The 24,982-nt window shown below is 34.6% G+C and overlaps 1 protein-coding gene across 3 annotated transcripts in view; it reads left to right on the top strand.

Annotated features, from left to right (window-relative positions):
* Positions 1-24,982, top strand: part of LOC111054618 (beta-1,4-glucuronyltransferase 1-like) — a 139,952-nt gene that overhangs the window by 61,402 nt on the left and 53,568 nt on the right. For 2 of the 3 annotated variants that reach the window (XM_039443416.1, XM_039443414.1), the window contains exon 2: positions 16,609-16,766. The exons of the other annotated variant lie outside the window; for it this stretch is intronic. The gene's annotated coding sequence lies outside the window, so the exon portion shown is untranslated. The remainder of the gene's footprint in view (positions 1-16,608; positions 16,767-24,982) is intronic. 3 annotated transcript variants of the gene reach the window in all.

Genomic DNA, 24,982 nt, shown 5'->3' with positions numbered 1-24,982 from the left:
ACTCTCAATTTGGAACTGGGTGACAAAAATTATAATTATGAAATGTGGGTCATGAGGTGGATACTTAAAGCAAGGGGTGAACTGATCCATTTAAACTACAAGCCATGGGTTGCTGATGGGAATTATGTTTGCTCCATGTGTAATCTGAAAGAAATTGAGGATATTTATCATTTCATAGCTCGATGTCCTTGTTTAAGAGAATGGAGAAGAAAATGGTTTGGAATTGGGGAGCTATCAAGGGATGATTTCGTTTCTTTTATGAATGGAAGAGATTGGGTAGGGTTGGCCTCCTAAAAACTGTAGAGATGCCTGGCGTTATAGGCGATTACTTACACAGGAGTTCAACTGGTAACTTAGTATAATAAATTGAAACTTATTTATTGAATCTGAGTTGGGTAGAAGTATCGTGTTATAATATAATACAATATAGGTTATTCGAATATTCTCAGGAGGACATCATAGGAAGACGAAATGAAAGGGAATATTAATTCTATGTTATGATTTCCCAACTGCTGACAGTTATTATCATAATATAAAAAGTATAGCTTTCTTTTTATGAAATTAATGGATTTTGTTTAGAATGTAGGTTACTATTAAAACTAATTTATGGAATATTCACTTTATTGAATTCAACATTACTGATTTATTTTGTTTCTAAGGTTGTTTTTTCTGTTTTTGTTTCACTATTTAAAAGAACATTCTGCATAGCTTTGATTTATGTAATAATAGTATTATTGGGTTTTACCGACTTTCCGGCTGACGATTGTTTAATCAAGCCGTATAAATGTGTGTTTTCTCATTCATTGTATGTTGCAAATTTGAAGATTAAAGCATTATTTCTATTCTATTCTATTATAACTTGTGTGCTGAAAGAAAAAGATCTGGGAGGAATGAGAAAATGAGAACAATAATAATAAAAATTAGTTTTATGAAACGGTGGCTGTTGAGAGGGGAGGGTACATCACAAGATCTCAGCCTTGCCACCCAAACAGCTGATACAGGTTTATCTGATGAATTTAACTGTTCATTATTGTTGAAAATAGTTAATCATATTTTATTTGTAATAAAGAAAGTGTTGATAGCAACACCATTGCAAATCACACACTGCCATTAAAACGTGGACCTCACTATAGTGCGTGAATGCTGATTGCATTTGTGAGAATGCGCGCGCAACAGTCTAGAATGAGAGAGATTGATGAGAAGAGAGTCGACTGTGCGTGTGACGTATGACACTGTGACGTCTGTAAAGCGATGGTCCATCTCCGCATAGACTATCTCTCTCTTCACTAGCTGCACTCTGCTAACTCATGCTTTCGCCTATGGTACATCTGTACATAGCGAAAACTGGTTTTCTTTCAGTAAAAATCAGCTGGAAGTTTCAAGTGGGAATGCGAGTGCGTGAATGCTGATTGCATTTGTGAGAATGCGCGCGCAACAGTCTAGAATGAGAGAGATTGATGAGAAGGGAGTCGACTGTGCGTGTGATGTATGACACTGTGACGTCATCGATGGTCCATCTCCGCATAGACTATCTCTCTCTTCACTAGCTGCACTGTGCTAACTCATGCTTTCGCCTATGGTACATCTGTACATAGCGGGCGATCTGCGCATACTACAAGTAGGCTACTGTAGGCTACTGCTGTTATAGCATTAATATTCGGGATAAATAATGTTAAATAATGAATACTGTATTAACATATCTGAATGAGAATATACAGTGTGTGTATTGGAGTCTCGTAAATAACTGCAATAATCATTAAAACTACACATATTGTAAGTGTATATTGTGTGTATTGCACATCTATGATACAATGTTGAAAGCATTATACATCGAAGTTATTGAATACAGTGGAATTTCCTCACTACCTATCAATTCACATTTTTTTCTAAATTCAAGTGCCACAAACTATCACAAGAAATATTTGCCAGTTACAAAGAACAAATTACAGTATCACAATCATGCAAAAAATTGAAAATTCGTGCATTATAAGTGAATTGCTTGAAATGGTAATTACCTGTCTCCTTGGAATATTTTTAGGATGCGATTTTCTTCATCTTCTTGCTCATCTTGCGTCTGTTATCCACTGCTTGATTGGATGCTGCTCCCCACACAGCACTCTGATGTTTATAAAACGTTTAATAAACGTTATCTCTTAAACATTTGAAACGTTTAGACAACGTTGTATGTTGTTAGCCATAACGTTTTCTAAACGTTTATTCAACCTTTAGTTTGGTACTGACCTTTACGTTTAATAAACATTTATTTAAACGTTGTATTCAACATTTCGATAGACGTTATATCAACGTTTTGATAAACATTATAGTCAACTTTCAATAAACGTTATATCAACGTTTTGATAAACATTATATCAACGTTTTGATAAACATTATATCAACGTTTTGATAAACATTACAGTCAACATTTCAATAAACGTTTTGATGAACATTATAATCAACCATTAGTTAAGCATTCGATTCTTTCCCAGGTAGCACAGAAACGTTGAAATAAAGTTAGAAACACGTAATACCTTAACGTTGAAAACAAGAAAAAATGTCCGTCGTTTCCACATTATTTTCAACATTGAATAATAGTTGAAAAAACATCGTGGTAACCATTATTTTCAACTATCAACAGACGTTGAATTAGCCATACTTTTTAACCGGTACCTTATTAGTTACATGATAATATTTCTAAAATCATTTGGAAAGAGATGAAAATACGAAATCATATTTCCATTTATTTACATATGATTTCATGTAACAGAAATATTACCGTGCAATGCGGTACATTGGTAAGGTGAAAGAAACCTTTTTGTTTAGTTTTACTTTCAGTTTTTTGTTTAAAAAACTGAGATGGTTACAACCAAATTACCATGGTAATTTAATATACTCTGCCATTGTATAGCTAAAATCTCAAAAATATTTTATGTCTGTAAGAAACAGAACTTAAAACTATTATATATTATATTGAATGATGAAATACGAAATAAATATTTTTTCATTACCATGTTACAGTAAAACACTTTTATAAACTGCTTATCACACTACATCCAACCACTTTTTAATTTTAAAAACTGAATATACAAAAGTTATGTATACATTCAAACAAAAATGTTGACTGTAATTGGAATACCAATAAAAATTGCAATAGATACAGTATTGACATTTCAAAAAATCTGGAGTGGCGCACTCACACAACTTTCCTTGCCGTTATGAAAAATGATAACCAGACGGTAGTGTTCACGCGCATCTCAAGTCTACTATTCAAAGATCTGAGCCAGATGGTGACAGGACAATAACGCTGGAGACACATGATGTCTGCTATCTCTTCATAGTGAGTGATAAATATTGATAAATATAGAATCAACAGTTGCCAACAGTTTGCAAGTGAATAATCAAATTTTCTCGAATTTCGAGCTTATTTTCAATGTTATGAGAAAATGTTACTGAACATTAATTGTAGATTTTTATGCTCAATCTTTTCAACTTGAAAATTTTTGTTTAAATAATTGTATCTGAAGCCTGATAATTGAGAATCTGAAATCAAACTTTGCATAGATGAGGCGGAACTCCTGAAATTTTCACAGATATGGGACTTGTGGCTGTTGATAGAGCTTAACATGTCTATTTTAGGTATAAATTTAATCAGAATCGTTGGAGACGTTCACGAGAAAATCGCAAAAACCCTGTTTTTGACAACATTTTTGCCATTTTAGTTGTCATCTTGAATTAAATTTGATAGAAATAGTTTGTGTCGGATCCTTATATTGTAAAGACCTTAAGTTCCAAATTGTAAGTCATTCCGTTAATTGGGAGATGAGATATCGTGTACACAGACACTCATACACACATACCAATACCCAAAACCACTTTTTTGGACTCAGGGAACCTTGAAACGTATAGTGAAATTCATAAATTGGGGTACCTTAATTTTTTTTGGAAAGCAATACTTCCCTTACCTATGGTAATAGGGCAAGGAAAGTAAAAATTGGTTTTGTTTTAGTAGAAGCACTAGCTGTATAGAACATGAACTAAATGTAACAGAGAGGCTTATTTAGTATAGAATAAAGAGACTATAATCACAATTTGGCCATTTGTTTGAGAAGGCTAAATTATGGTGAAAGTTTGGTGGATTTGAAAAAGCTAGCCAGTAATCAAAATGCTGAGAGAAGAAATGGCCACAGTGTTATTATACAGTCTCTCTGTAGTGTGAAATAAAGAAAGTGAATATTAAATGCATGAAATGTCTGTATATTGTAAAATGATTACAAAAAAGATTGCTCTGAACAAAGCTCAGGCTAGAGCTACCAGAGGACTGTAATTTACTATTCATTTTATCAAATACTAACAAGGAGCAAAATTTAATCTTGAATTTGAGCCAGGTTATTGGTACAGTCAAACTCTGCATTAATGAACAATAAAAAGAGCAAAAACTCACCAGATTTAATCCAATTTTGTCTACTTGCCCTTCGAAGCCTTTATTAGGTGTTTTGGTCAGATTCGAGGGGTGGAAAGAAATCTGGGAAACGAAAGGTTTGCTTCTGGGCAGCCTTTTCCATGTTCAACTTGCAGGCCCTGTATACTGTATTTCGAACAAAGCTCAAACTGATTCTTTATAAATTCAAACTGATGCAAATTAATTCAATTTAACACTATTTCCGATGTTATATTTATAATCCACACACACGACACTTAAGCAATCAATTATTAGAAATTTCCGATGGAAATTACATTACAAATTACAAACTCGGTCTTCACAACAAGACAACGAGACAAGACAAAACGAACAAGAACGACTACTGGTCGACTGGCAAGGATGACAAGGCAAACAGCCGGACTAATCGACACTAGCGCACAAGCTTGCTACGGGCAGAACTGTAGTCTGGGATTGGTGCTACAATTTGAATGCTCTGGCCGAAACATACCCCCGCCTCTGAAAAACTATTTTTCAGCCAAGTTACAAAACGGAAAAAAAAACCACAGAAAGGAAAAAATCCAGACATGACAAAACAAAACACCAACACGAAAAAACAACACAAAAGAAAAAATGCAACAAGCAAAAACAACTATTGAGTTGGGAGTGGATACAATTTCATTATTACTAGGTCGAACACGGAAACAACAATTATACTTAAAGACACAAATACGAATAATAGAGCGAGCAGACAGTATCCAAAATTTCTGTCTGATCAAGGACAACAATAACGAAGGTCCAGCATGACAGTTCTTCTTGTGATGATAATCAATCAACATCGATACGAAAGCGTCGGATTTTGGTAGTATCATCTGATGACAAGTCTCAAATTCCAGTCCAGCATGAGACAAACGACCGCCGACGCGAATCACGCCTTTATCAATGAATGGAGACAGGCGACGAAGGTGCATAGAACAATCTTCTCCCTTCTCCAATTGCACAAATTCAGATGAAAAATGTATCTTCTGCACCACTTTACATAGATACCTCTCAACAACATCGAAATCTGATTCCTCTGATTGGGGTAAGATTCGTAAGAATTTGAGAACAAGAATTACAATTCTCAAAAGACGACCATAATCCGAACAACGACCAATCAATGAATATACTGCATTGCTGTTACAACCAGGAGATTTTGTGACTGTCAACACTGACGGTTTTTTCGCCTCCGGTGGATCCACAATCTCTTCCATTTGAGTTCAGACGGGCCAATCGCATTCGTCCTCTGCTAACCATGATGGACCTGAGAGCCACAACGGAAAGTTCACAAGCTCGACTGGTGATAAACCTCTAGACAAACAGTCGGCGGGATTTTCAATTCCGGCAACATGCATCCACTCCTGTATACAAGAATCCTGTATTTTTGCGACGCGATTACCAACAAAAGTTTGCCATTTTGTGGATGGAGCATTAATCCAACACAAGGTGACTGTTGAATCAGAGAGTGCAACAATACGAGACACATGACAACGTTCACTAATAATAGTGACTACTGAATTCATGAGTTCTGCCAACAAGAGTGCCGCACACAACTCCAAACGAGGTATTGAAACAACTTTAGATGGTGCTACCTTGGACTTGGAACACAATAATACAACTCTTGACTCCTCGCTCTCCTTCTGCGACTTCACATAGATAACTGCACCATAACCCGACAATGATGCGTCACAAAAACCAATCAAACTGATGTGAGAATCCTGAAACAAACCAACGTGATGTGGAACAGCAAATTTTAATAATAGAGGCAACTCTTTTTGACAATTCTCCCAAAGAGTGCATATAGACTCAGGCGGCTTCTCGTCCCAATCCACTCCTAATTTCCACAGTTTCTGGACAAGACATTTTAGAAATAATGTAAACGGTGACAAGAGACCAAGTGGATCATAGATACGAGCCATCACTGACAGAATAGAACGCTTAGTAGCGACGACCTCACCACACTTGACGGAAAACTGAAACAGATCAGTACTAGATTGCCAATTCAATCCCAAGATAGCCAAGGAGTTGTCTGCTTCGAAATCCTTGTACGAAAACGATTTCTCTTCCTCCGAGAATTTCTCCAGCATTGATGGTGAATTTGACGTCCACTTTGTGAGCGAGAAACCTCCTCCCTCAAACAGCTGCTTGGACTGATGATACAGCTCCGCGGCCTCTGACTCTGTGGCGACAGATGTGACTAAGTCGTCCATGAACATGTCTCTTGGTATTCTCGCCTTGGCTGCTGGAAAACGATTTCCATCCTCCTCTACAAGCTGGTGGACGGTGCGAAGTGCCAAATATGGAGAGCTTGAAACACCAAAAACAACACAATTGAGCTGATAAATTTCGATTGGATCCTCCGGCAAAAATCTCCACAATACACGCTGATAACGACGGCAGGAATCCTCCACTAATATCTGTCGATACATTTGTTTAATGTCGGCAGTTAGTGCGATTGGGAACAAACGAAAATTGACTAACAAAACAAAAATGTCAGTCTGCAATTTGGGACCAGCATGAAGAACCTGGTTCAATGACAAACCCGATGATGTTCTGGAACCAGCATCAAATACAATTCGGATGGGCGTGGTAGTGCTGCTTGCTTTCACGATGGCGTGATGCGGTATGTAGTAACCACCTCGGTCTGTCTGATCTGCTACAAACGACATGTGACCCTGACGTAGGTAATCAATCAATATTTCATGATATGAAATACGAGTATTGCTGTCATGCTCTAGTCGTCTCTCCAAACTCAGCAGTCGGCGTTCGGCGACAGCATACGAATCTCCCAAGCTGCTGGGCGGCTCCGCAAATGACAAGGCAACAACAAAACGACCAGAATTCACATGATGTACAGACTTCCGAAAATTTACCTCACACTCCAACTCTTCCGGTTTCAGTTGACAGCTTGGTGTAGGGCACGATTCCAACTCCCAAAAACGTTCCACAAAACTATCCAACGATGGACTACTAACGAATGGACTACAGATGGCTGTAAAACAATTCGACACATTTTTTGTTGAAGTGAGAATCGGCGCTCTCCCCATCAGAATGTGACCAAAGACACTATTAACAGTCATCAATTCATGCGATTCACCTGTACTAGGACTCCCACGTAGCAAGTGAGGAACTAACTCTGCACCAATGATGCCATCTATTCTACTAGGAAGGTAGAATTTGTCGTCAGCCAGTGTGAGATTTTCAAGATGATGAAGTTTGGATCTGTCGATTTCACAAGAAGGCAACTTGTCGATGATTCTATCTACCACTGTGGCATCCATCGAAAACTTGATGGTAGGATCCAACTTCGACTGAATCGACACACAAGTACGACCTCGAACTTCACTAGTACCACCACCGAATCCACGAACAACGGTTTTCATGGGCTGGAATGGTAGTCTCAAACGCCGACACAATTTGGCTGTAACAAAATGACACTGACTCCCGGTGTCAACCAAGAAACGAACATTACAAAGCCGATCATTACAATCTCGAACAACAGAGGTCGACAACACAATGGTCGAATTTTCTACATCATTGGATGTAGAACAACAACTAATAGGTGATGTGCCACCTGCCTTGGAGTTCGACGAGGACGCAACACCTTCATTGGAACTTGATCTGGAAAAGTGCAATAAAGAATGATGAGATTCTCGACATTGAGCACACTGAGTTTTACTACGACAATTTTTACTCAAATGATCCACATCAAGACAACGAAAACAACAAAACTTTCCTTTAATCAAACAATAACGATCCCAAGGAGTCATTTTCAAGAAACTAGCACAATCTACTAACCGATGACCCGGTTTTAAGCACTTCAGACAATTGGGATTTTTACTAGATGCATCGTTAGATGAATCATTGGATTGAACCACAAACACCTTTGATTTATTATCTTTTTTGTGCTTCATATTAAACGATTCAGTCTGTTTCTCATCAGAAGGAAGAGTCTTAATTTGCTTTTCAATGAATTTGACATAGTCGGCATAAGTTGGCATAGCCTTGTCACGGACGGCCGATTCAAAATTTCTACGAGAACTTGGATCCAGCAATCTCAAGCCATGATAGAGGAATATCGAGTCTGACAAATCAGTGAGTCGCAATCTCTTCACTGCATTGATGGAACTGCAAAACCCATCCAAAATCGCAATACAACCTGCCTTTGATTCTGATTTTATTGGACGAAATTCAAAAATTTGTTTGAAATAGGCATCGACTTGCGCTCGTGGATCGTTATAGCGGGTCAATAATGCCTGCCAAATTATTAGATAATTATTAGCCAATGGTGGCAAATGACGACAAATATTTGCTGCTTGACCAGTAAGTCTACTTACAAGATATTGGACCTTCTGCTGATCGTTCAAACTCTTGTTGTCATGTACCAATGCCTTAAACAATTCATAAAACACCGACCATTGAGTCTGGTTCCCATCAAATTTTGGAAGGTCGATTTTGGGCAGTACTGACTCGGACACGACCGGCTGTGCATTAGCTGCTGAAGCTGCTGAAGATTGAGCAATAGCATCAGTCGCCTCTTTCTGTTTGAGAGTGTTAGCCGCTACTTCAATATACTGAAACAGATCTAGATGTGAGTCGTTGAATGCTACAACATAATCTTTATTCAACTCAAGTTCCAACTCATTAACCACTAATTCTGTCTTTTCAAAATCCGAAATGGTCTGAGACACCCGAGGATACAACACTAAAAATTGCTCAGCAACTTTTGGATCAGAGACATTTTTAGACAGTTCATAAATTCTTTGCAATCGGGCATACAATTGTTCCAGTTTAGCGCGATGCACAATGATTTGTTTCTGTAATTTTTCCTCCATCTTGAACTCATACACAAAACAATTCAGCCCCGACAATACAAACAACAGACAAAAAAAAAACAAGAATGAGTTCAAAACTAAATGGAAGGAAAAATCACGACTAGTAAGTTATCAAAGTTAAACTTTGATTATCAATTCACAAGACAAGTTATTGCTGAAGACAAAACTATATGATTAGATAATGTTCTTCCAACAACTCACAAACAAACAATAACTTGTTGAATTGAACAAACAAAATCATGCTGTGATTAACCTTCACTAACATGTATCAAAATGGACAATGCAAATTAATTCAATTTAACACTATTTCCGATGTTATATTTATAATCCACACACACGACACTTAAACAATCAATTACTAGAAATTTCCGATGGAAATTACATTACAAATTACAAACTCGGTCTTCACAACAAGACAACGAGACAAGACAAAACGAACAAAAACGACTACTGGTCGACTGGCAAGGATGACAAGGCAAACAGCCGGACTAATCGACACTAGCGCACAAGCTTGCTACGGGCAGAACTGTAGTCTGGGATTGGCGCTACAATTTGAATGCTCTGGCCGAAACAAAGATTATGGATGTTTGAGATTCTCTAAAAATTTACTTATTGGCACTTGGCCTAGTTACATGTGATTGGGTGCTGGATCATTTCTCCGTTTTTCTCGACCTCCATCATGGTCTTTGGAGAATCAAAACCAATTTTGGATTATTATATGGATTTCTTCATTTGGGGCACTGGAAGTAGACTTGATGTTCCACACTACACCTGAAAACAAAAATTATAACCCACTGTGAAAAACAATAATATTTAAATTGAAAACTGCCATGTAATTTATATATATTTTTCCAGAAGAAAAATTTAGTGGGATTGAAGTTAGTAGAGATGTGATTTAGAAGAGTTTGAGATGGGATATTATATATGAATATATATACAGTTTGAGTCATATGTATTGGGAACCCTTCAATAAATTGGAGACTATTGTGGATATTACTGTAACTTTCAGGATACTCTATACTCATTTAGTATCATTTAGTAGTTATACTCTATACTCTATTCATTTTGTATGAAAGTATCATAGAGCATTTCTATTGATGTCATCTTTCTTGTTTTAAAGAGGTCTTTAAAATGATGTATCACACAATGGGTGTTTACATTTAAAATATTCGAGATACAATCCCTAAGTCATCCCCTTATGAGGGGTTGGGATTCAGTTATATGTCAAAAGGTAGAATAATATTGTAAATCCTGAAATTTACAAAAAAGGGTGTTCACTGGGAACCGCATGGTTTTAAAAAGCCACAAATTTTCAAATTTTGAACAAAAACTTTATTTTTTCACACAATGTGTTCTACAAACATGAAACTTGTAATTTTCTCAAAGTTTGTAGAACACATTGTGTGAAAAATAAAGTTTTTGATCAAAATTTAAAATTTGTGGCTTTTTTAAAACCATGCGGTTCCAGTAAACACCCTTTTTATATCTAAAACTACAACATTCTCCAACTTATTGAAGGGCTCCCATACATATGACTCACTCTGTATAATAAATATACCTACTCATGCTAAGAACTTGATCTGTGTAAAAAAGTTGGGGAAGATTGTGGGAACAAGTCAACTCATTGAAGATTCTAGTGAAGAAAAATAAATCAATTTCAAAAGACATAGAATAACACTGATTTAGCCTACTACTAAGACCCGTTTACACAGTATAAGTTTAAGCTAAAGTTCAAACCTTTTTTTTAGTTTAAAATAAATTTCTGTTTTTAGAGTATCATTTTGAACTGCCTACCTAACCTAGTCTATAAATCAAGAATTCACAGATCTTTGAATTAGGTACTAAACTCAGTGATGTGAGTAACTCAAGATGGATTTTAGTTATTCTTTTCTAATTAGCAATAAAAGTGTGTACTGCATTATAATTTTAGAATTTTCTTGTCAGAAATTGAATAAGAATACAGTAACATATGTGCCCACTTTGAAAACAACCAACAACCAACTAGGCAGGTTTTTGGTAACTTAGCCCAAGTTAGGCTGGTTTAGTAGAGTTTAGCTTGAAACTTTGTAGATGATGACTACTAATCAAAGCATAGTCTATTTTTGAGAATGAAATATAGGCCTATTAAATTTATTTATTTATTCATAGATGGCTTTCATTGGCAGAGAGATCCTTTTGGATTTTCTGCCTTGCCATATTACCCATTGTCATTTCCTATCAACACTCAAGTTTATAGGTTATATATTAGGTTCTTCATGTTTTCAATATATTAAATAAGATGATATATTATGAAAGATGGTAATATAATACAGCTTATTTTTTCAACTTTTTAAATAAATAATAGAGACTATACCACAAGGTAACGTTTTCAGCATAGGTTAATTTTATGCTTGCCTAACACAATCACAGAAAACTATAAAGGTAACAATCTGAATTTCATGTATCATATACATGAATACATAATATAATAAATAATTTGTAAATGTTTAACTTACCTTTCAATCATTCAACGGATAGAGATAACAAAAATTACAAGACGATCACATCACATCCACGATTCCACTCACAGCTTTAAAAATGCGAGGTTACTGTTGGTCGTTGGTATTTTCTTTGAGTTGAGCAGTTTCATTGCGCATGCTTGAATACAATTTTGCGCGATATTTGAATATTGGAGAATTCATAGATTCCGTGTTTTTAGGATAATTGACATAATATTAAGCATAATTAAGTGAAGCCACATGAGTGGCTTGTGATTGACACTTGAAATATTGTTGGAATCAATATAATAAAAGTGGCTATCATATTTCGAATTGAAAACTTGAAAATGATTTCAAAGTCTTGGTGTGTTATTTTATAAATGGCATTCTTTCAAGCATAAACTTGAATCCAATTTGAAAAAATGATATAACTTATTCAATTTTGGTTAGAATTATTTGAGATTCTAGGACAATGTTGATAATATAAACAGAAATGTTTTTTGATTTTTTTCAAAATTTTTTATCATTAATTACAAATTATTTAAAATTTTAAACGTCAGTAGCCCGTCAACGGCACGTTTGATGGGATTTTTGCATACCAAAAATGTGCTGGAAATTCACTTCTACAGCCGAATTAGTCATAAAAGACAGCTTTTTCGAACATTTTTGGGAAACTTGAAAATCAGTCAAATTTATTTCCAAGTCCCTATCTGGTTTAAAATTAGCGCAAAAGGTCTATTATATAATAAACAGTGCATTGTAGACGATTTTCGCAAGAGACAAAAAGTGTTTGAAATTCAATTCTGCATCCGAATTATTGATCAGAAATACAATTTTTTGACTTTTTTGTGAAACTTAAACATTTGGCAAATTTATTCTAAGTCCTTCTGGATTTAGCGCAAAAGGTCAATTATATCGTAAACAGTGCGTTGTAGACGATTTTCGAAAAAGACAAAAAGTGTTTGAATTGCAATTCTGAACCCGAATTGATCAACAAAAAGCCTGAAGTGTACTTTTTTGGAAAACTTACAAAAATGTCAGTCTTAATTGGTGCAAAACATTATTTTTATCTCAATAACGGTGTGTTGGAGACGATTTTTGAAGAAGATAGAAAGGGGTTGAAATTCAATCCCACTTGAGAATTGTTGGTTAGTAAGCCTAAATTGAGACATTTTTAGGGATTAAGTTACAAAGGTGAGGGGGGGGGAGGAGACACCTTCTGAAAAAAATGTTTGATTTTCACTTAGTGTGTTGACTGGGTAGGTACTGTGAAATTCCATACTGTACCAACCTTTCTAATGTTTCTTTTAGTAAACATTTCTAACGTTTATCAAACGTTGTTTTCATAACGTTTATCAGCATTATACATTCTAGACGTTTATTAAACGTTTATAGAGTAAACGTTTATTTTAGTAAACTTTTCTAATGTTTATTAAACGTTGTTTTCATAACGTTTATTGGATTTATACATTTTAAACATTTATTAAACGTTCTTTAAACTTTTTGTGCTGTGTGGGTCTTTTCTTGTTCTTCTTATTTAACTCTTTCATCCTTATAAAAGAGCGCGTTCTCACAAAACATTCGATGGCAAAGTCGTCGATATTGTCAAATTTTTCTTTTATAACGTTGATGAGGGTTGACATTACGTTTGAACATTTTTGAAGTTTTTCTCCATGAAACTTTTCAAATTCTTTTTCGAATTGAATTGTTATTTTTAGCCACTCATCTGATGGATTAATTAGGCCACCTCTAGATAGAAAAGAAAGCCAATCACAATTTTTTGAAGCATTTTGTCCAGATCGTTCACCATAATTGAATGTTGTAGAAATACCTTTTTTAAAAACACGATAAGCTATGTAGCCCGATAACACTTTCAGCAAGTCCAAATTCTCTACAATGTCTTCTTCCTGGCTCTGCTCACTTAGTTCCTCCATTACTTTGCCAAATACTGAGTCAAGTTCCTTATCATCCATGCCATCCATACACGAATCTTCTTCAGAATGCGGCGGTATGACACAATCTACTTTTGTCAGAACATCAACACTAAGAGTCTCACATGGTTCGGAAGTGCAATTTCCAGTCTTTAATATTGCAGATACACTTTTAGAAAATAGAAAAGATTTCATTCTCTGACTTACTGTTGTTGGTAAAGGGTGGTCGTAGAATCTGCCTATACCTCTAATCTGAGAGAAAAAAGATTCTAAAACGTCCTGATTGCATCGAGATGTTAACAAATATTGGTACCCTTCAAGCTGCATTTCGTTGAACAATACCTGTGTACTCCGAATAGAAATCATGCATCCAACTTGAAATGGTAACAAATTCTTTTTCCCTATTACTCGAGTAGAAGAGCACAGGTCGTGCAGCTTATTTAAAACCGAATTTTGCAATTCTAAACTGGTACCATAGCCACTTTTCAATTTGTTGTTGGGGTGATGTGGAATTCTTGAGTTCAACACATCAAACCCATCATTCACGGTTGTTAAAAAATCTACAATATGATCATTGCCAGGTAAAATGTATGAAATAGCCTTGGCAACAGTTCTGGAAAGAAGTTCAGCTGCTTTCCTCACATTCTGTCTCTCACTTCCTGTTAAAAGTAAATGTCCCTCTGTTATTTTATACGCATATTTTAAGTCTGTAGTGTTCTGTTGTTTAATCAGGTCAAATAAAATATCTTTGGTCACCATTATCCCACCTGGCAGTTCAAACCCTTGGTCCAAGAGATGGTTACGTATCAATTTAAGCACATGAGGAACATCCGAAAAAGCCCAAATAGCACGATCATCACAACAGGGATTATCAACTGAGGGTTTTGTTTGTGATATTCCCAAGTCAGATACAAGCTTACGATTAGACCCACCCATATCGCTAACAAATCCTCTACACCTAAATCCACTTTCCTCTACAAGTCTTATTGCTTGGAAAAATATATTGACTGCTATAGCTTGATCAAACTGATAAAAAATCGGTTGTTTCCATTTTCCTGCTACACTCCATATTATTATCACTTGTACATTTACATGAGGACCTCTAAAAACATCCATTATGCTGTCATAACAAATTTCCGATTGTACCTTCATTTTATCGAAGCTCATAATCACATCTTTCTCAAATTCATTTGTTATAATGCTAGCTTGACCCCTGAGTAGAGAAAAACTAACTTCCAAAAACCCAGGTGGAGTAGAGAACTGAGATAAACGTCTATAAATAGTCTTTTCATTTGGAAGAGGATATTTTAGAATCTCTCTTATGTAGTCCAAACCTTTTTTTGAAATACATCTTATAGTCACAGCCTTTGCCACATCATCTGATGACCAATTAGTGCATTTTCCTTTTGAGATCAACTGTTGCTGACAATTTGAGAAAATGCGTTCATAGTTCTTCAGTTTGTTTTCTAATATCAAAATTGAATTATTGGCTCTTTTCACTTCATCCTCCAGCATTACATTAATTTCCTTGAGCTTCTTATTCTCAATAAGCAAAGCTTTGTAATTAGCAATGTCAATAACATTAGCGTCTACATTATCTTCATGATTTACAATATCTACATTACTTACACTATCTACATAACTTACAATATCTACATTATCTGCATTATTGTTAAAAACATCCAACAATGTCTGCACAATTTTTCTCTTTTCCCGGCCTATTAATCGACAGCTACGCTCAGATTCAGTCTTTTCTATTTTAAAACTTGGTAAACTGGAATTTTGACTAATGGAATCGCAGTCTTTTTTAAAATATTTTTCTTAGGGAGTTTTAGTAATTCAGATTTCAAGTCACGCTCGAAATCATCTGATACGAAATGTTGGGAGCATATGACTGCCGTTTTCCCATTAAAATCAGCCTTTCTTCTACAAGAATGCACCCATTGTTTATACAAGTCATCCTGTTTTGGAAATTTGTGAAATGATATGTTAAGCAACTTGGCTTTGTCTGAATGATTTGAACAGCCAGCTATTGCGCAACACGGCATATCACACTACACAGTCATCGAGTGACAAAGTATTTAAAAGTGTAGAAAGTGGGAGTTTAAAACACAAATCTGCATGAGTTAATCAGAGAAGATCCTAAAACGAAGAGCTACACACATCATTATCAAAACAATGAACTACACTTTTAAACAACACTTTTTCTGAATTCTATTCCATGTTGCAAATATCGACTATGTTTAAATACACTTGCATAGTGCAAAAACACAACTGCAGGCATAGTCGCATAGTGCATATCTATATCCGGGGCTCAGTGTCTCGGTGGCGCTGACGTCAGAGAACCGGTCTGCCACTGTACATCCTATTCGTGACTCCTACCGGCTTCTTCAATATACCGTGCATATCTATATCCGGGGCTCAGTGTCTCGGTGGCGCTGACATCAGAGAACCGGTTTGCCACTGCGCATCCTATTCGTGACTCCTACCGTCTTCTTCAATATACCGTGCATCACGCTACTCAGGTCACTAATACTCTGGATCCACAACTATGAGAACTATAGGAACCATACAGTCGAAAATATTTGGCGAATATTCAACTAATTGCGAGATTGGAAATGTTATGTAGGCCCACATTTCAGTTCCGGACATTTCCAATTCCGCGTTCTCGCCATTGCTAGTGGAAGCTACTATTGCCCCTGTGTGCAGGCTGCTTAAGTAACTGGCCAGAGTTTATGTAGTGAAATAGCTGCTAACGATAAATACAAATAACTTGCTTATATAGTGCAATCCTCACTTCAATTTGATTGTGTTGCTATAAATTGTTGATTTTCTGTTGTTGCAACTTACTATTGTGAACTTTATAGTGATTGAAAATATTATGAATAATTGCCATCCATTTCCTGTTACAGAATTGAACGACTTATTGGATGATTGCATAATGGAAGCTTATTGGAATTATTAATTTCAAGAAAATGGCTTGATCTCTACCACAAATAGAGCAGAATGTAAACTACGGTATGAATGAAATGGACACGAATATCAGGCAATATGGAGTAGATCATTTCAGGTAATATTCAAACATGTTCACTGTAATAGTGAGGAATAATCAACCAACATGATAAAATACCTAATAATGAAATTGTAGTAGGGTTGACTCGTATCAAACTTCTGATATTCCTCTACCCATTACTTGTCGAAAATCCCAAAGAAAGTTTATTTATGTGGTTTATATGATTGAGTGATAATCATTCATTTGCCACGAAAAAAACAATTTTCACAAATAAAACAAAGTAAATTACCTTACATAAAAAACAATAATGATAAGAAGTAGATAATACTGAAGTTATACATATTGTTGTAAATTTTCTTTTCTAATTAACACTTTATTCATTAAAAGTTACATCTATGAACAAGATAAAAGAAAATACTACATCATCTTTTGAACGTTCATCATAAAACTTTAACTTGTTATCTTCTTATGAACAGTTTTTTGCCAAAACAGTCACCTTGACAACCTCACATAATAAGTATCCATGTAGGGCTAGCCTACATTACAATCCCCCCCTTAGGGATGTTGGTCTCCAATATCCAAACAATTTCCAATGAAACGCAAACAATTAGATATAGCAGCATTCAATGCTCAACCTTGTGGGCTCCATCGCGTCCCCGCCAACGATGTCTCAAACCTCTAAATCGAACAATACTCAGCTCAGCCAAACCTCAGGACAGACACACTTCCTCCCTGCCAGATAGCCATGCTTCTGCAGTTCCGGACAGCCGTGCTTCTTCCCTGCCAGACCTTCATGTCTGCAGTATCAAACAAGCCACGCTTCCTCCCTGCCAGACAGCCATGCGTCTGCAGTTCTGGATAGCTGTGCTTCCTCTCAGCTACATGCTGAGGACTGAGGAGTCCCATTCGAGCTAGTGACACCCTCACTTGCTCCTGATTTCCTCACTTATGCATACCCTAATGCATGTCGTAACCCTGCACACACTAGGCAGTTACCTGTACACACACTCTATGTCTGACTTCCTTGAGGCACCACAAAATGTTGCTTCTAACGGTCTGTTGCTTCCAACTATTCATCCCCGATATTCTAGGTCGAGAGATAGAAATACCCTCCTTATCTTGGCATTGTCATTGAATAACTTTTAATATTTAAAACAATTTCACAATCAGTCAAATCATTCTCAAATTATTCAATTATTTGATTGAAATCATTCTTCATCAGAAAGAAATTCAAATTCATAAAATATTGTTTTAAAATTCATAAAATTTTTAAATCAGTCAGACCAGGTTACAATAAAATTGACTCCAATCACCTCTATTTCTTGTAAGTCTCTACACGAGAACAGATTCCCCTGTGAATGAATCACTATAACTTGTGGCACACTAACAATGTTATAAATATATCTCAAAGCCAACCTGAAAGGCTCATCAAAGTGCAGAGCAAACCAATGGCCATGATTCTTCTAAAAGTCGTCCAGCATCTTTTCTTCTTCCCCATCAAACAATTTGAAAATTTTCCTCAATTTCATTTTGCAAGTTTTGTCCCATATTAAATTTAGATTCTAGCATACCTTCTTTGAGCAAATTTACCAACTCCTTGAATGCTTCCATCTCGATTTTTGATATTTTTCTTGTTTTCATGCAACATTTTTTTTGTAACAAACTTTTAGCACAAATCTTTTTTTAATGATTCTATCTCACTTCCGACATCAATGTTGTAAATGTGCTTTTCTAATTATTCATTAAAAGTTACATCTATGAACAAGATAAAAATGAAATACATCATCTTTTGAACGTTCATCATAAAACTCCAACTTGTTATCTTCTTATAAACAGTTTGTTGCCAAAGCAGTCACCTTGACAACCGTGCTCACATGATAAGTATCCATGTAGGGCTAGCCTACATCATTATTATATTTTTATTATTATTCAATCCTACTATATATTATATTTTCCTATCCTATTAATCCTTTTAATTCTATTATATTTTTTATTATTTTTGTCCTACCTACTACCATAGGTAAGGAAAGTATTGCTTCTCAAAAAAACTTAAGGTACTACATTTCAAGTTTTCTATACGTTTCAAGGTCCTCTGAGTCCAAAAACATTATTTTTGAGTGTTATAATAACGCGGTTTTTTATATTAATCAATGATAATTTTCAATATTTGAATTTGTTTTGCCCTACGCTGGGCAGAAAGAGTTGATTGATTCATTCATCAATACAATATTACAAATGATAATACAGATAAGCTTGATAATATGAATGATATGGGCGATATGATGAGTTGTCTCATTCATATGTGCTTGCATAAAATCAAATCAAATCAAATTTTTATTCTCACAATTTACAAATAATACAGTACAGTTACAGTACATTTATATATACCCTTACGTTATGAGAGACTCACATGTAGGCAAAAGCCTGTGTTTGTGAGGGCCTGGCGTAATTCGCTGAATTTAAAATCGATAAACTAAATTATGAAAATTGATATTATATTAAACTAAATTGAGAAAAATACAGATTGAAAAAAAGATATGAGTAAATGATGATATTATAGGCAGAAAAACAAATAATTGGCTGCAGAAACAGGCAGTTATAATTAATGACTGAAAGTTAGTAAAACTAAAAGGTAGATACACTATAGCAATGCAATTAAATACCAAGTTATAAAGAATTTTCCAAACTTAGAATGAAAGTTGGTGATGACGATGGACAATCCAATCAAAAACATGTAATACTATAACAGTAAACTACACTGGCTACAAAAAAAAAAAAAATAATAATAATAAGCACTGTGGGACTTGGATTTCGAAGGACCACAGACAAGATCACCAAGTTCCACATTCCCTACCTATATACAGAGAGCAGCACGCGTTCAGACTCCTCCTGGTCACTTACAATTAACCACTTCTCAACAAGTCGCTTATACTGGCCTGATCTGTAATTTTGAAAAGTTTTAAGATAGTCAGGTATGTTTCTAAGTATTATGTGTGACAGGTACTGAATATTAGTTGTTGAATATGTTTTATTTGATCTTGGAGTCTGTATATTGTTTATATGTGATGCTCTGGTGGGGTATCTATGATCTATTGTATTGTTAAAAATTTGGTTATGGTGAGAGTGCATGTAAATTAAGGCAGATCTCACAAATAGCTGCCTTACATTGAACACTTTAAAGTCCTCATATAATTCTTTAGTGGAACATCTGGGACCTCTCTGCAATGCGACCCTCAAGATAGAATTTTGAGAAACTTTTAAAGGCCCAAGAACAGTTTTATAGCATCCCCCCCACGCAATTATTCCCCACTGTAACATTGATTGTACATATGCAAAATAGACATTCCTAAGCTCCTGTACATTAAGTATATTCTTAAGCCCATGAAACAGAAATATCGCTTTACGAATTTTGCTTTTAATGTATGAAATGTGAGAGGACCAAGTCATTCTGTCATCAAATATTACCCCAAGATATTTATATGTGCCTACTTTTTTAATAGATGGACAGTTGCAAAAACCCCCCTGTTGAATATTGCAACAATGCAATACAATACTATTTGAGCCATCATCTGTCCTATTCCTCAATTTTAAGTCCATAAACTTTGTTTTATTAACATTAAGGGTCATTATATTTTTATCTAACCAATCTTTCAGTTTCTCAAGGTCACTACGAGCCTTATTGTAAACCTCTTCAACATTTCTACCCGACAGCAACAATGCAGTATCGTCAGCAAACATATACAGGCTACCTTGTAATCTTACTCTCAACAGATCATTTATGTACAACAAAAATAGGAGAGGCCCCAATGTGCTTCCTTGAACTACTCCATACCTGATTGTTTCCAGGCTACTATGCACATCATCAATTTGGATAAACTGTTTCCTATATCGCAATTTCGCACAATTTGGCAACATAGATTTTTTCCAAATCTCAACATATTCAATTAAAAATATAATAATGTATTAGGTTTTAGGAAAAGAATATTTTACTTATTATTTATTTATTGTAACTTGCGGAAGTACTGCTGACTACTTACTTTCTCTTTTTCTTTTGGGGATATATCACCTGATGTTCTATTTTGTATGACTCTAATATTATTAATTTTCGCAATTTCCTATAGCTATTTTATTTGTAATGAGCAGGTAACCCACACCCTGCAAAGGTCTGCGAAAGATACAAATAGATGACATTATGGCGAGTTTATTCAAGTTACCATACAAATTATCTAGGATTAGTTTGGCCAAAAATTATTAAGAAGCTGAAAATTAAATATTTTATCGTTTCAATTTGTTTGAGATCCACACAAAATTTTTTGTGAAGAAAATATCATTTCATATACTGTTAAATCACATGGATGATTCTAATTTAAATTGAAAATTGATGACAAAAACTGTTGCGATAATGGAGGTTCTAACCGACAGTCACGTTGTCATGGCAATGAAGCGATCACTCTATAGCACTTCTTTTGGCTGCGTTCCAAGATAAAATGGACAATGATTAAAATATTATTTAAATTGAGGTGATTTGATAAATTAGAATAGGGATACAATCATCCTCGGTACATTCAGGATCGTGCAAAATTTCAAGCTGATCAGCTCGGTAGTTTAGGCATGTTGATGAGTTACACAGAACCAGCAATCTGATCTGTATTATTGTATATGTAAGATCAGATTATATAGGAAGAGTAGACAGGAACAATATTTCTTGTAGTTTGTGATTGGACTAGTAAAGGAAAAGGACTTGTAAAACCTGCCCTATCACTGATCTCTCTATTTCCTTTACTAGTCCAATCACCAAATTATTTATTCATATATATATATATATATATATATATAATATATATATATATATATATATATATATAAAAACACGTTCACGTTTTCACGTTCATTAAAACTCAGTTTTTAAAAAGAAATTTTATTTGCAAAAAATACATGTTAACACATCAAGTGGCTGAAGTAGACTAACTAAAATGAGCGCGCTGAGAGCGACACTAAGCGGTACTGACAAAAATAGTAGTCAGCACATCAATTGTTTAAGTTTACATAATTCCTCCCTCCTTAAGTTTTTTTCGTTCCGAAAAATAAATTTGGGACACTCAAAAATTACAAAAATTAAAATGAAGTTACAAATTGAAGTTTACTAACTTAGATCTAATTTCTAGGTGGTACAATATAGCTTATGGTAGGGGTTGATGATATTGGTACTAGTGTATCAATTCGGTAATTTAGTACACTGGTTGGCTTCTTAAATTTGTAATAAACGATTATCAAAATTACAAGAAGTATAAATGTACTTAAAACAAAAATTACAATGTGGCGTGTCTTAAGGACGAAAGAATCTTAAAAATTTATAAAATCAAAATCTCTAGGTTCGATATCATCAAGTTCACTAACATCTTTCAAATCGATAAGTTTAGTATGAATTTTATTTGGTACATGACTCAATTTTTGTGCATGTGTGGTATCTGAAGTAAACGGTAATTTTACATCTGTCATTCTATCATTGATATCCAGATTGATAAGGAAAGATGAGGGAGTATTCATAGTGCCATTATTGATATTAATTTGATCAAACTTATATCCTTAAATACAATTACAATTTTCGAAATAATTCATAAATGGTCTATCATCAATTATTTCTATTCTTACACAACTATCCAAATCCTTATTATTTACTACAGACAAAATACAGTTATCATGTATAATTTCTCCTGAAGTACAAAAAGAAATAGAAGAGAATTTTTGACAATTGGTCAGTTTCCAAAGCTCTTTGTTTTGAGACACAGATATCAATTTTCTTTTAATTTCATGGTGTGAACATTTGATTCAATTTCAACAGGATAAGACAGAAGGTCATATTTTTCAAATAAATCGTTCAATTTCGGTAAATGGATAATGTAAGTTATAACAGATTTCGATAAAATACAAGTGCTATTACTAATTTCCCATAAAATACTGGAATCTCTACTAGCTAATGAATAATTCTTATAATTAATTAACCTACGAAAATCATCAAAGCTCAAAATTGATGGATGAAGTTTCCCTTCTTTGCAATACATCAACGAGTTAACAACATCATTTATTTCATCATCCAACAATTGTATAGTCAAAGTAATTAAGTCAACAGCTTGCATATTTTCGTCAATATTGGCAGTTTCGTTAGTAATATTTTCTAATGCTTTATTATTTGAATTAATATGCTCAACATCGAAATTAAATTTCTTAATTAACTCATGGTTCATTTCAAAATTATGTTTTTCATTTTTAACAAGATGTAATTCATTATTTTCTATATTATCAATAACTTTGTCAAGGTGTTCTTTGTCGTCAGCAGTCATAAGTCCTGTCAACCATGATATGGCGTTTCCTAATCTGTTCATTAGTCCACGTTTTACCTTTTTATTTTTATTTTCAGAAATCATTTCTAATTTAAAATATTGGTTGAGTGAAATTTTCTTCAAGGATTCAATAATGTCAGAGGATATGTGAGCGACTTGCAGATTATTAATATGAGTCTGTAATTTCAAAGATTGTATTTTAAGGTCAGTCACGTTAGTAAAATGGATAACTTTGTATGTGTCGTTAATGAGCATAGATTCTCCTATTTTAATCGGAATTATTCCTGCTGTCTTTGTCAAGTCTGTCAGTCTGTACGTCAACGTTGCTGGGATCAGGAACAACAGAAGGATGGTCATTGCCTTCTTCTGCAACAATTAGATTATCTTTTACTTTTTTACGAGGCCTTTTCATTCTGTTAGGGTGGATTTTGATTACCTTTCTTTTCAGTTTAAACCTATCACCTTCCTTAGTAGCTGTGCTATACCTTGGAACATTTTTGTGAAATTTCGGGTTTTTGATGAATATCCTATCTGGTATTTCAGGTGGTTCCACTCTATTTTTGTTACATTTTTCTGTTCGTTTTTCTTTTTCCTCGATTATTTTCTTGTAAACGGCATCATTCAACGCTTGTATTTCTTTGAAGTATTGATTAGCAAGTTCTTCAGTGATTACTGCGGGATTATCCTGATCTTGATTTTTTGGTAAATAATTCTGAATTCCGAAAGTTAGTTCATTTGGGCTTAAGTTGAATTGATCTTTTATCGAATTGTTATAGGTTCGCAAAGCTAATCGAAGTTTTTGTTCAACACTATATTTTGGGAATTTAATTTCGAGTCCTTGTAGAATTTCAATAATTGTGGAGTGTGTTCTTTCTATTAGTCCTTGAGATTGGGGATGATAAGGTGTGGTGAAGTAAGTTTCAATACCATTTATTTCAGTGAATTGTTTGTATAGTGAATTGTTGAATTCTAATCCGTTATCGGTTTGAATGCATTTTGGAATTGGGAAAACTGAAAGATAATTGTTTAGATTTTTTATTATTTCGATACTGTTAGCTGATTTCAATGTGTAGGCGGAAAGTCTTTTAGAAAACGAATCGACAATTGTGAGGATTTTAATATTATTATACGTGAAAGTGTCAATCTGAAGTTTTTCGAAAGGTTTAGTAGGTGTGGGAGTTACTTTGAATTTAGTTTTAATTGGGTTTCTTTCATACTTGGTTTTCAAACAGATTTCACATTTATTTACAAATTCTGTTACGTCTTTGTGCATTGCGGGCCAATAGTAGTTTTCACGTATTTGTTTATAATTCTCGTTAATTCCTCTGTGGAAGTTTTTGTCTTCATGACATCGAGCTATTATCATTGTTTGTTCATCTACATCAGTTATGTCGGCGTTTATTCTTTTGTAGATTCGGAATTTTATGTTGGGAACTATTTTGACAATTTCATTAGTCATTGAACTTAGAATTTCTGTTTTTAGAGCTTCAAACAATGGACTTTTATTTGAAAATACTATACCGTACACAGTATCAGGTTTCAAATACTCTCGTATTTCTTCTATGTTGTTTCCAATGTCACGTGCGTCTCTGTATTTCAAAATTATTCTGTTTTTATTAAAGATCTTTTTGAATTGGGGTTTTCCTTTACCTCGTGAAATAACTATTTCGTTTGCTTCAGTGTTTATGATACTATATTCGTCCATTATACCTATTCTATCATCTGAACTTTCTTGAGAATGTTGTGTCATTAGTGAGTCATTGTCATTATCATTATTAGTATTATTTACAAGGTTTTCGTTGCCAGTTTCCACATCATTTTCATTAATATTATCAATTATTGCATTAACTATCGAATTGTTACCTATTTGTTCATCAAGATCATTCAATACACTTTCACTCACCGACGGAGGAGCTTCATTGTTATGGAATC

This window comes from Nilaparvata lugens, chromosome X (assembly GCF_014356525.2).
Source record: "Nilaparvata lugens isolate BPH chromosome X, ASM1435652v1, whole genome shotgun sequence".
Classification (NCBI taxonomy): domain Eukaryota; kingdom Metazoa; phylum Arthropoda; class Insecta; order Hemiptera; family Delphacidae; genus Nilaparvata; species Nilaparvata lugens.
Note: the sequence above shows the minus strand (reverse complement) of the source record. Positions and strands in the feature narration are given on the sequence as shown.